Consider the following 12,174-nt stretch of genomic DNA (forward strand, 5'->3'; position numbering starts at 1 on the left):
TAGACAAAATTAAATTGGCTATGAGTTGATAAATATTGATGTTGGGTGATGGAGATTTATTACATTATTCTCTCTACTTTTGTATATGCTAGAAATTGTTCAGAATGAAGACTTTATTTTACAAACAGGATAGGAATCACATGAAAATGACAAAACCAAGTCCTCAAACACACTTTGCAACCCCTCCTGCCTGAATCTACTCATCCAAACAGCCAGCAAGTACTAATCAGACTGGTCTGGGCTGTGCCACTTTCCAACTGACCCAAAGAATGGCAACAAAGGAGAAAAAAGAGGAATCTGAAATAACATATAAACTGACCAGTTATTTCTACATCTTTGATTAGCTACAGGTTAGTCCTACTTAGAGCTTCTAAAACACTTGAATGCAACCCGTTTTGGAGAAAATTAATTATTCCTTGGTTTCATGGGGTGACTATGAAATAGTATAAGGAGGACATAACATTTTCTTGGAACATACTGCCAGAGAATCAAGTCAGCCTCAGGGAAAGGAAAAACATGGCTCAACTGCTTAACATTTCAGAACAGATAGAAAATTTATGAAAAAAAGTAGTCAGTATGCTGAAATTTTTATAGTAAATATTTTTAAAACAATAAAAATGAACAAATGAACCATCGTGAAAAGGAGAAAAAGGCCTTTTTGTTAGTGACAAGGGAATCTGTATTAGATCAAACAAATAATAGAAGAGAGAGAAATCCTGCACAATTCTGCAAGTGTGAATGTCCTGGTGACGAGTGTCCTCTTTTCAAATATTTGTCTGGAGTTGTCAGAACTTGGTCTCTGCTTGGTCTGACCCACTTCAACCATAAAAATGGACACCCTCGTAGCTGAAAAGCTCTGACCAGCCCTTAGACCCAGCATTCACAGAGCTTAAGCTCAGCTATGGGAGCCCAGGCTAGCTGGCTACAGATGGGCACTCGGACAAAACTGCCCCCAAAAGACAAAAGCCTGGAGAGGATTCAGGCAGCAAGCTCACAAACCCACTGCCACCACCCCAAGAAAGGTCTTTTGAAAATGTCATATTGCCTTAGGTTTCAGAGCCAGGGAGAGGGGAAGAGAAAAGGGAGGAGGTAAGGGGAGGGAATGGAGGAAAGGAGAGTATGAAAGAGAAGGAAAAGTTTGTGATGTGAAATTTTGTTCTGATTTTGGAAATCAGCAAGTGATCAAAACGTCAAACATTGCCCAATCAAATTTTGTTTCTGCCTCTCTTATGACAAATACCATATCTTACCTTACATTTTGTTTAATTCTATGTGTCTCTCCTATTATATTCCTGGAGGGAAGAAAGCATTTGGAATTTTTTTTTTTTGGAAATGCCATAGTCTCAATAACAATGACCATACTTTAAAGTTTGTTGCTTTAATTAATTAATCAATTAATTGGTCCAGTCAAATGCAGTCAGCTGATAGGTAAGTAACAAGCTACAGCTGCAAAACCTGTAGATTGAATAATATACTCAATATATTTAGCTCTTCACACTGATCCAGCCATAAGAGTGTGCAGGAGAATTGTGTTTTCCTCTTATTTTTGTTATTTTACATAGTTGGATTTGTAAATTCAGTGAATTAATACATATAGCAAACATATATTTGCATATGACCAGGACTGAAAGTTCACAATTCCCAAATGCATGCCCTTAAACAACTGAATTTAATAATGTTTCCATCTCCTAAGTACCCTCTGCCCCAGGTTTATGAAAATATTCTTTGTAATTCACACAAACAAAACATTAGGAATGTATGTTATTTCCTTTTCAAGATAAGAGAGAAAGATAGGTTTCCTGTATCCCCCCGCCCTGCCCCGTTTAATAGAATGCATATTTCTAAAACAGGACTCACAAAAAAAAACCTTAATGATGAGGTTTTACAATCGGAATTGCTAGTCGATTGCATTTATATCCAAATCAGTTAAGTAGATTTCCCTGATTAAATTTTTTTCACAAATAAAATTCTACCTTTAAAAGTTTTTAAAATGTTAATCCATAAGTAAGAGTAAGACAGACCACTGCTTTAAGAACTATATAAAAATTTAGTGAGCATCTTATCTAGGGCACTGATTTCACAAGTGAAAAAGCTAAGAGCCAAGGATATCAACTGACTTTACCAGGTCAGCAAGTGAAATTATGACTGAGGCAGCACCAAAAATCACATAAACCCCATAGGATACTGTCCAACTTGTACAAATTACTATGTGAAGATATACATACACACATAATGACCTTGAAATTTGGCACTTCAATTCAATTATTGCCTTAAATCTGTAAATATTTATTGATTCAGGAACTATAACAATATTAGCTGACTTTTTTAATCTAATGAATATCTTAAGGTTTTTCTCAGCCGGAGTATAATAAACATAATCCAGAAAACATCTTAGACCCATAAATTTCATCCTACTGTACCAAAAAAGAGCAGAGCTCTCTGGAAATATTTATAGTATATAAAAGTAGTAGCACGTAAAATAGAAACTGAAGTTGTTGAATGCTGATTAACTGTTGTCCTCAACTTCAAATATCTTTTATTACAGTTAACACACACTTTTAGAATTTTAAACAAAAGTCTAGGTATTACAAGCCATAAAAACATAATAATAATTAAAGAGAAAAAAGGTTGGACCCTGGACCTTTGTTTTTATTTACCCTAAGGTTCCTTTTTATTTTTCTTTTTGTGTGCGGGTATCTCTTTTCAAATACTTTCAACACACAATTCCTGGAAATTTTTATTGGTGCGTGTTTGTGGAATTTTGTACATTTATTAATGTGACCTTTTAATCTTTTTAAAATTCTCCATAAAGATTTCAATACTACAAATATATTTACACTTTGTTTAAGAATGAGCTCCATTTTTCCTCATATTTTACAAAATAGTTGCTGTACACTTCTGAGAACTCAGTATATACTTGCTAAACGTTTATCATATAATTACTGGTTAAAAATAAATTACTGATTTCAGAATAAAATGGTCACCATCACAGTTCTGAATCAAAAGCTGCCTACAGGGCTCTAAAAGTTTCAAAAGAAAAATTAAAGTTCAGTCCATTCTTTTTCTGTCTGTGAAACTCTAAACAAATTACCTGCCATTTAAAGTACTTTTCAGGATATTTCTAACCTCCTATAGATATAACTAGAGAGGCTTTGTGTTCTGACTCCATGGGTACTATCAAATACATTCTGTATTCATATGTATGAAGATAATTTTATATCTGTGAGAGCCTCTATTTACTGACTATATGCAGTGATATATATGAGTTTTATTTTTATATTCAGGATCTTCCAAATGGCTAATTCAACTAGCCAATTTCAAGGAAATTATTTATGGCAAATAAGATAATATTTAAGACATTTGAATTTGTGGATTATTATTTCCACTTACATAAAAATTGTCTTAATTTGGGTGGGTTTTTAGTTTAATTCTAATTTCACTTTCTTCTTTTTTTCAGAAAATCACTTCACCATCACCTGTGGAATTTATCATACTGCATGATTTTTTTTTTTTTTTTCCCTTTGCAGGGAAGAGCCCAAGAGAGAATTCGCCTCACAATGACCCTGCTGTGCCCTGTGTTTACTCGGCAGTGATCCTCAGAGAAAGGGTTTTTGAAAATGTATTAGAGCTAGAACCAAGAACTGGTGTGATTTTGAAGAAGTTTTTGCCGCTTAAAATTCTATTTTGAGCTAAATACTATATGTCTAATTCCTTTTAAAACAAAAGAAAAAAGGAGAGCTGCTTTCGATGCTACAAATGAAAGGTTTCGTTGCTGATACCGAATCGCACTGCTCATTTATCTTGGCCCTATCGGTGTACGTGGGGGTTTCCCCCCTCTTTTTACTCAACAACAACAATAATAATATCAGATCTCTGGCTAAGGATCTAACCAAATGGAAAGGGTGCTATGAACATCCTAGATCCAGGTTTAGGACGCAATGCCCAACTCCATCTCATCCCCTTGGGTGCTGGAGATGATTGAACTCCTCGAGCTTGAATTTACAGGGAAGTTGTCGCTGCGAGTCTCGCAGGAACAAATATTGGCGCGTCCACCAAGAACCTCCCAAACCAGGTACAAAATGAGGAGCCCACACCTACGGAAGGGTGCACCCAGGGGGCGGACCTGGACGCTGGAGGGTGCGAAGTTACTAACTATGCTTTGAGAAACCGAATCACTGTTTCCCACTCCACTTTTTTTTTCTCTTCTTTTCCCGCTCCCCACACCAAAATATATATATACATATAAATCTCAAAATCAGTTCCCGCCTGAAAAGCTTGAGCTTTCTTCACAATATCTGGCGCCTGATAATTAATGACGCTCGCGCCGGGTGCCTCGTGGCCGGGGCTCGGGCCACCGGGAGCCCCTGACGTCAGCGACCGCGCTGCCTTCGTCAGGTCCAGAGCAGCCCCCGGGTGGCCGGGCCCCGGGCAGCGGGGGCAGCGGGGGCTGCGGGGAGGGAGCCCGGGGCAGGGCCGGAGGAAACCCCAGAAGGGGCGAAGGGGCTGCCCCCGTGCCCACCAAAAAAGTCCTGCCGCAGGCAAAACCGCAGCGCCCGCTGCTTCCGGACACACGCGGGCACCCAGACTCGAGACCGCGTGTGGAGGCCCCAAGCCAGGGGGAGACTCCCGGGGCTGGACGTTCGTGGGCGGTCTAGACAGAGGGCCAAAGAAACTCGGGCAAGTCCTCAAGCGGCGGGCGCTTCCTCCCTTCCACTCTTTATGAAAGTCAACGGTAGATTGTTTCCACTGACTCCAAAAGTGGACCTTAAAATGAAATCGACCCGCCTTTTCTACCTCAAACTTGACACAACTTGAACGTCGGTGATCCGGGGAGTTTCTCCCCCAAACACCGCTCGCTGGTGCTCCAAACCTGGGGAAGAAGGATGCTGGGACCCGCCACTGGGGGGAAATGAACTCGATCTCGCAGTCGACCAGCCACAACTTTTCCTCTCTCCTTCCTCTCCCAACATTTCCCTCTTCCCCCAACTCGCCTCTTCACCCTAAGACCAGCTTTTGCAACCCTCCCAAGCCAGGGGCGTTCTCAAGATTCTGGAGAGGTGTGATTTCTCCAAAGGGGGTCAGGGCCTCTGTTCCGAAAAGTGTTCCACCGGCCCAGTTGCCCTTGTCCTAAAGATCGGGGACCCGAGTTTGGCGAGCCGTCAGTCTGTGAGTGGGACTAGGTCTACAGAACTCGGTCTGGAACGAATCCTGTAGCTCTCGTGGGCCCTGTCTGGATTTCTTCATCGTAGGTCTGGGAGAATCACTTCTCTCCCCTAGAATCCTTGCTTTTAAACTATCTTTTTTTTTTTTTTTTTTCATTATAGATAGTGCCTTTCTCGTTTAATTTTTCGTCTTTTTATCCACATCCAGAGGACAGAGGGGAGTGGAGGCAGAGACTCCCCGAGCAAAGATTTGAGGCCGAAAACTGCTTCGCGTACGTTTTCGCCTGGAATAAATTCTGGTCCCAGCAACCGCCTCTGTGCAGCGCCAGCAAAACCCAGCAGCGGAAGCCAACACTCAGGTGCAGAAAACTGCCTCTGTCGCTGCGATCCTCCCCCAGGACAGTAGCTGAAGGAAATCGCCGTTGCAGGGCTGCGGGACACAGAGCAAGAACACGATTGCCCTTCGTCTTCCCTCTTCCACCCTAAGAGTGGCTGGGAACTCCGGCAGGAGCGATTCTCCCCCTCTACAATTCAGAGCACTTCGCGGGTTCTGCCATTAGGAGAAAAAGAAGGAAAACATTTTCTGGGGGGTGCTTTTTTTAAAATTTTAAGTTGGAGCTCTATTGCCAACTTAAATAAAATGATACCTTTCCCAAGCCAGTAAATACCGCGGGAGTCGCCGCATCCTCCAATTGGCCTCCCATTCCACTGCCACTGCACAGCCGAGTCCCCAACTCCAGCCTGCTGGGGAGCTGAAGGTTCCGCCGCCGCGCCCCAGGCCGGGGTCCCTGTGACCAGCCTGCCTTCCCTTTCTGGGCTCTGAAGTCTGGACACGAGTCGCACCAAATTAAATCGAGACGCGTCAACTTTTAAACGGCTTTAAAATCTGTGACTCTCCCCTCCGTAGGTGCCCCACAACCTGGCGGATATAAATTGTCACATTCTAGCATCTCCAGAGAGTAAAAGAGAAAAAAATTATATACATGAATATATTATGTATACATGTATAATATATATTGTGTGTATGTGTGTATATATATATATATATATATCCATAACTGTGACAGTGTCTTCACAACTTTGCCTCGCGTTAGGATTTAATACAACAGAATTCACTAGAACGAGATGATAAGCCTTATTTATAAGCATTACTTAAAAGTGGCGACTTGGAGGATTTCAGGAATTATTCAAAGAAGATTTAGGGGTTTTATTTTGTTTGTTTTTTAAGGAGCTAGGAATGTGCCTTTTACCCAGTGTCCTTCGCTGCCCTTTTCAGGCAGCAATCGGCTCTCCTGACACTTGGTTAAGCCTCAGGACTTAAAAAGATCATTTCCTCGTACACTAATTTGAGCGAAATCTGGATTCAGAGTGTGGGTTTACACGCCCAGCTCGAATGTCTAATGTATCAAATCCTCGTTAACGAACGGCCTGCTCCGTGGCCGTGTCAGCCAAAGGTCAGCCCCGTGCAACAGGGCAGCGCGGTTCAAAAGCACTCTTCCAGCGCCCTGCCTCTCCCTCCCCCCAAAAAAATCCATCTTGCACATTTCAGTAATAGAGCACGCGGACTCCCAACGAGAAATGCCAAGCTTGTTTTTCTTTCTTCCTTTCTTCCCTCACATTAGTGATTTGTAAACGACGTGTCCTAAGGCAACTACTGAAAAATTAAGTTTATTTTTTTCCAGTGGGAAAGGAGGGGAGTTAGTGGACAAGGTAATTGTCGAAATGCCCTCAAGAGGCACGTATATTTGAGAAGTTGTGACTCTTAGAAATCTTCACTTAAAATAGTAATAATAATACTAACTTCACAGCATTCAAATGGAAACCATAAGTAAACTTTGTTGGGGACCTTAGGGATTAGAAACTGCTTAGGGGAAGGGGCACTTCTCCCCCGCTCCCCTCCCCCAACACACACACACACACACACACACACACACTCACACACACACTAGAGACCAGCAGAAAGCTTATTCTTAAAAGATAGCTTTAGTGGCTGTTCACAGGGACAAAGAGGATCCAGGAGAGCGAGGCTGGACCCTCTTCGGTCCCTCCTCACTGGGGAGCCCCGCGACATCTCTGACTACCTTGGGGTGCTCGGCGTTCCTACACACCAGCCGCAGAGGCCGGGCTGGCGCGGCTTCTCCACGTCAGCCCAACTTCTCGGCGCGCGCCTCGGGCCCCTCGCGCACACGCAGCCGCGGGCCGAGTCCGCCGGGAAGGTGGCGGGATGGGGTGGGGGAAAGAACGCGACTTACCGGGTCTGGGGTCTAGATTTCGGGCAAGGTTGGCAGCAGAGTGAGGCCGGGCAGACAGTCAGTCCTACCGGAGACGGGCAGTTTGGGCAGGGACTGAGGCGCGGCTGGGGCGGGGGGAAGGGGGAGGGAAGGAAAACGCCTGTCCGGTTTGGGGTCCCTCGTTCCTTGGCACTGGCCCGCGTCCCCCCCCCCCCCCGCCCCGCGCTATCGCCCCCGCAGACCAAACTCGGCCTGGCCCGGGGAGGCCCCAGAGCCCGCCTCGCCGCCTGAAGTCAGAGCCTCCGGGCCTCAGGGACTCTGGCGCCGACCCCGGGGGCGCTGGGGGCGCCAGGGGCGGGGAAGGGGCGTCCCCGCTCTCTGGCCCGGAGAGGGCAACCGCGTCGCCGCCACAGACGCGGCGGCCAAGCCCGGGAGCCCCAAGTTCGCCGCGCCGGGCTGCCGGCTTGCAGACCCCGGCCTGCTCCCGCCCCCGCCCCTCCTTTCCCTCTAGCCCTCTGCCAAATGCAAAGGGTTCTTTGGGCCTTGGCCTTTTGGGCAAGAACGCAGGAACCCACGCTGGGTTAGAGCGGCTCAGAGCGAGCCCGACCCAGGTCTTCATAATTAGCGTGGAGTTCGTAGAGTCTAGATCGCCCCCTTCTCCCAACATATTAAAACATAAAAGGACCCAACTCGGAAATGGGTTTCCTGTGGGGTGGCCCTTGTGGCGGGGATTCGGTGCATGGAAGGACTCTTCGCCCCTAACTAGACGCCAGGTGCTCTGTCCTCCGGGGACCTCGGACAAGAGAACTCTGGTGAGCCAGCCCCCTTTCCACCGAGTCCCTGGGACCAGTCCCAGGCTGATTGGCTTCTGCCAGGCCTCCCTGGGCCAGGTCCCCAGCAGCTCTTCTCGGGCCACCCCTATGTTATTGAGCTCCGAGACTCGGATGCTGGGTGGGAGGACAGGACTTTTCCTAGCAGGAACGTTTCCAAAACCCCTCTGCCACACCTCCAGGTTCAAAGCTGAAGACGTGGCGAATGGTGGCTGTCAGGTGAAATGATGCTATGGCCCCCGGATCTCAGAACCGGCAGGAACGAAGCTGGCCCTGGATTAGCTGCAGCGCGAACCGGGCAGTGACAAAAGCCCTCTCCTGTTAGCAGTGAGGGAAGTGAGAGGCGTGGGCCCCATGGAATGGGTCTGTCCCTCCAGCTGAAAGTAAAATCCAAAGGAGGATTGGAACCTGTCTGGCAGCCATTTTCTGATGTCATGGGATCTACGATTTTGACCAAGACACCCAAAAGCATAGCTCTATAGACAGTGGTGTGAGGATAGAGTGCCCCAGGGACTCTCCACTACCCCTCCCCTTTGTTTACAGGTGTTGGTCACTCCACCAGACATATTAGGCACTTGCTCTGGAAATGTCAGTACATTGACCACAAAATATTATGCAATGTGCAGAACCCCAGGAATGTCACCAGGAGGGGAAAGCAATAGCTCAGCGCCTGAACTCTGGGTTTCCCTCACCACACCCTACACTTTCCAGGTCTCGTGGCCAGGGCAGTTCCTCCACCAGTTGTCACGTTTGCACCATGTAAGCACGTTTGAGCTCAACAGGACTATACCAGCTCTTAAGCTTGCGCGAGCTGACGAGTATTATCTGGGAAGGGTCGAGAGAAAACCCTAGAGCAATCGTTCAAGCAAGCGGCTGATAGCCCCCCGCATGAGTGGGTAGGGGCTGGGGGACAGCCAGAGACAGGAATAGGAACCCGGAGAGAGAAAGGAAAAGGGGGAGAAAGAGAGAGACAGACAAAGACAGGGGACACTCAAGGCTGGATCAGAGCAAAGAAAGAGGGTGGGCGATAGGAAAACCCTTAGTGCCCTGCCCTCCCACCGCAGGCGTGGGGTCTGTGACTGGAGGGGGGCCAGGTGACTGGAGGGGACGTCTTCTCCAAGGAGCTAGAAGAACTGCCAGCTCCCTGGAAGGGGACAGGAGGAGGACAGCTCCTAAGTGGGCAGGGCTCGTAGTCCACTGGGGCGGCCCTTAAAGAGGGGGAGATTGCCGGCCCACTCGATGGCTGGAGCCTACACTGTCTGCCTGGCTTTGTGAACTCACTTAAACCAGTGCGGTTTCAAAACAAACACGTGCAGCTTCCTCGCCGCGCTGTTTTGGCAGCCGGGCCGGCAGCTTTCGCGGGCCAGAGCCGCAGAGCTGTTCCCCGCGGCCCGTGTGGGCGGGGGGTCGGGGGGGGCGCTTCATGCATATTCATTAGCACGTGGAACCGCGGGCCCAGGGCCGCGCTTGCGCACTGCTCTCCCAGCCACAGTCCCAGCCCGCGGCAGCGACTTCGAAAGCGCCCCGCAGGGCTGCAGGGTGGCGCAAGGGGCCCCTCGAACGCTGACCGCCAGGCCTTCTGTGGAGGGGCTGTGGGGCAGTCTTGCTGTTCCAGCCCACCGCCACAAACTCACCTGCAAAGCCTGTGTTTATATATTTTCAAGAAATTCTCCAGGACAAAAATCTCCCTTGACGCAGACTCACCCACCCCTATCCTTTTTCGTGGTTTTACCTTCCTCCACAGTTTTCAGCTTTCTTTGCCAGAGGCTAGGATTTTCCCGGATAGACAGAAAAAAAAATTAAAAAGGAGTTAGGATGTAAGCTTCTCTCACCTTCTTTATGTCCTTATGTTTTCTGTAGCTTAACGGGGATTATTACACAAAAGACAGAAGCAAAATAATCATAATTTTTTTTTTTTTTTAGTTTGCTAAGGTCGCTGGCCTTCGAACGTCTGTTGTTGTTTTTCTTTTTATAGATATAATTCCCATCTGTTTATATCCACGCTTAATAGTTGATTCTTGTGTATGCTGTAGGTGAAAATATCACTGTGTAAGTTTCACAACCCGTGAATTCTTCTGCATATACTTACAAAGATGACCCACAATATCAGAGGCAGTCAAAATTTTGTGGAAAAGAGACAGACAATTGAAGTCTCTAGTACCATTGACAAGCAATGTCATTTCCATACTAGATAGCTAAATTCAGTTTCTTATTCTTGAAAAACCCACCTCCAGTATAGCATCAATTGGAAACTTCATACTGTTTTTGCTCCTTGCTCTAAAGTGGAAATAAACGTTAGGAACTAATGCCAGAATTCAACTTGCATGGTAAAAATAGGCCCTGGTTTGGGCTGATCGTGTTTCCTCTTGCTTGGTGAGACACTCCGGAATGAACCTGACTTGCATAGATTAATGGGGAACACTGCTCATATTTTGTGTATATTATGCCGTTATACTTGCAATAAACTTTGAGGAAAAGGCTCAAATGTGGCATGCTATAGAAAGTTATTACCATTTTTTTCTTATTTCTTGCCCCAAACTAGTGATTATCATTTGAAAAAAAAAAAAGAGATTGCTGTATAGTTACTCTTATAAAATCTTACATTCTATATCTAACCAGTTTAAATGGGTACATATTACTGATAGTGAATAGGGTGGTAAAAAGCTGGAAAAAAAAAAAAAAAACTCAGCACCCTGAGTAATATGAACCTATAGTAACATGAACCAGGTTTGCCTGGCATAGATGAGATAGATCTTTCCACTGCCACTCTGTTTTCAAGAATTCTAAAACCAGAAAGTGATATGAACTGTGGCAAATTTTATGAAAACAACACTTTGTTTTCCTAATATGAACACATAGTTCTAAGAACTACACTTGATGCTAGGAGCAAGCGAGAACTCTGTACCTAGAGAGGACAAGATTAATTTGTAATTAGTATTTTGAGTTGGAAAAAAAAAAGAAATGTGAGCTGGGAATCTGCTGACTTCATATCTAGTTCACAAATAATCAAAGGCACAAGCTCAGTGCCTTCATTTTGAGTTTGCCAGACCACATATAGTTACTCCCAGCCCATCATAAATTGGTTCTGCTCTGTAAGGACCAGAGCCTTCCCCAAGCTGCTTCCTGGAAAGCAGTATGCTCAGGTACCAACTCCACCAATACTGATTCACAAGGAGACCAGGACACTGATTACAACTTGACCTCTAAAAGGGAACATCAGGAAGGTTTTCAGGGCTGGGCAAGGTATTTGGGGAATGTAGTTCTGTTGCCAGCCCTTTAAAAGTTCTGAGAAAACTTCACCATCAACAAATAAAAACATCTAAATGCCAGGCCCATGAGCAAAGAAGGTTAGTGCTATTTACACTGTCAGCTAAAGAAAAAAAAAAAGAAAGAAAAAGAAAAAAAAAATGATAAGCATATGGGGCAATTGAAAGGTTACATCTTTCTTTTGGAGGTGGTTTGCTTCTTAAAGGTTAACTTGAATGCTTGACTTTAAAAAATCAAAATCATCAGCTGCAAACGCTTAAAGCAGTTGGGGGTAGCTTTTGAAGAAGAAAACAAAGGATCTGAAATGTTTGAAAATTACTTAGCCCCCATATAAATGGTGCTTGTATATTTACATGCTTACTCTATAAATGTACACACACACACACATACCACAACTCATTTCTCTTCATTTCTCAAATATGGTTGCTTGTAGTCAGGCATCTTTTGTTGACGCAATATAACTTTTTAATAACTTGTTAGCTGTTCTAATCATTTGATAGTGATAGAAACAATGCAGTCAAAATATGAACCAGGACAGCTTTCTGCCTAAATCAAAATCCACAGCTACACACACAAACCAGCCATTTGCAGCATCTTCAGCTCCTGCTAAATAGGGTCTAACAATATATTTCGCTGTTCACATTCATGTATTTCAAAACCTAATAGCCCATGAAGAAAAGTAGA

General features: G+C 45.3%; 1 long non-coding RNA gene across 1 annotated transcript in view; it reads right to left on the bottom strand.

Moving 5' to 3' along the window:
• Nucleotides 1-7,622, bottom strand: part of LOC132365191 (uncharacterized) — a 201,462-nt gene extending 193,840 nt beyond the window's left edge. Inside the window, exon 1 of the long non-coding RNA XR_009503052.1 lies at nucleotides 7,415-7,622. This is a non-coding gene — a long non-coding RNA (uncharacterized LOC132365191). The remainder of the gene's footprint in view (nucleotides 1-7,414) is intronic.
• Nucleotides 7,623-12,174: the final 4,552 nt, after the last annotated feature.

This window comes from Balaenoptera ricei, chromosome 4 (assembly GCF_028023285.1).
Source record: "Balaenoptera ricei isolate mBalRic1 chromosome 4, mBalRic1.hap2, whole genome shotgun sequence".
Lineage (NCBI taxonomy): Eukaryota > Metazoa > Chordata > Mammalia > Artiodactyla > Balaenopteridae > Balaenoptera > Balaenoptera ricei.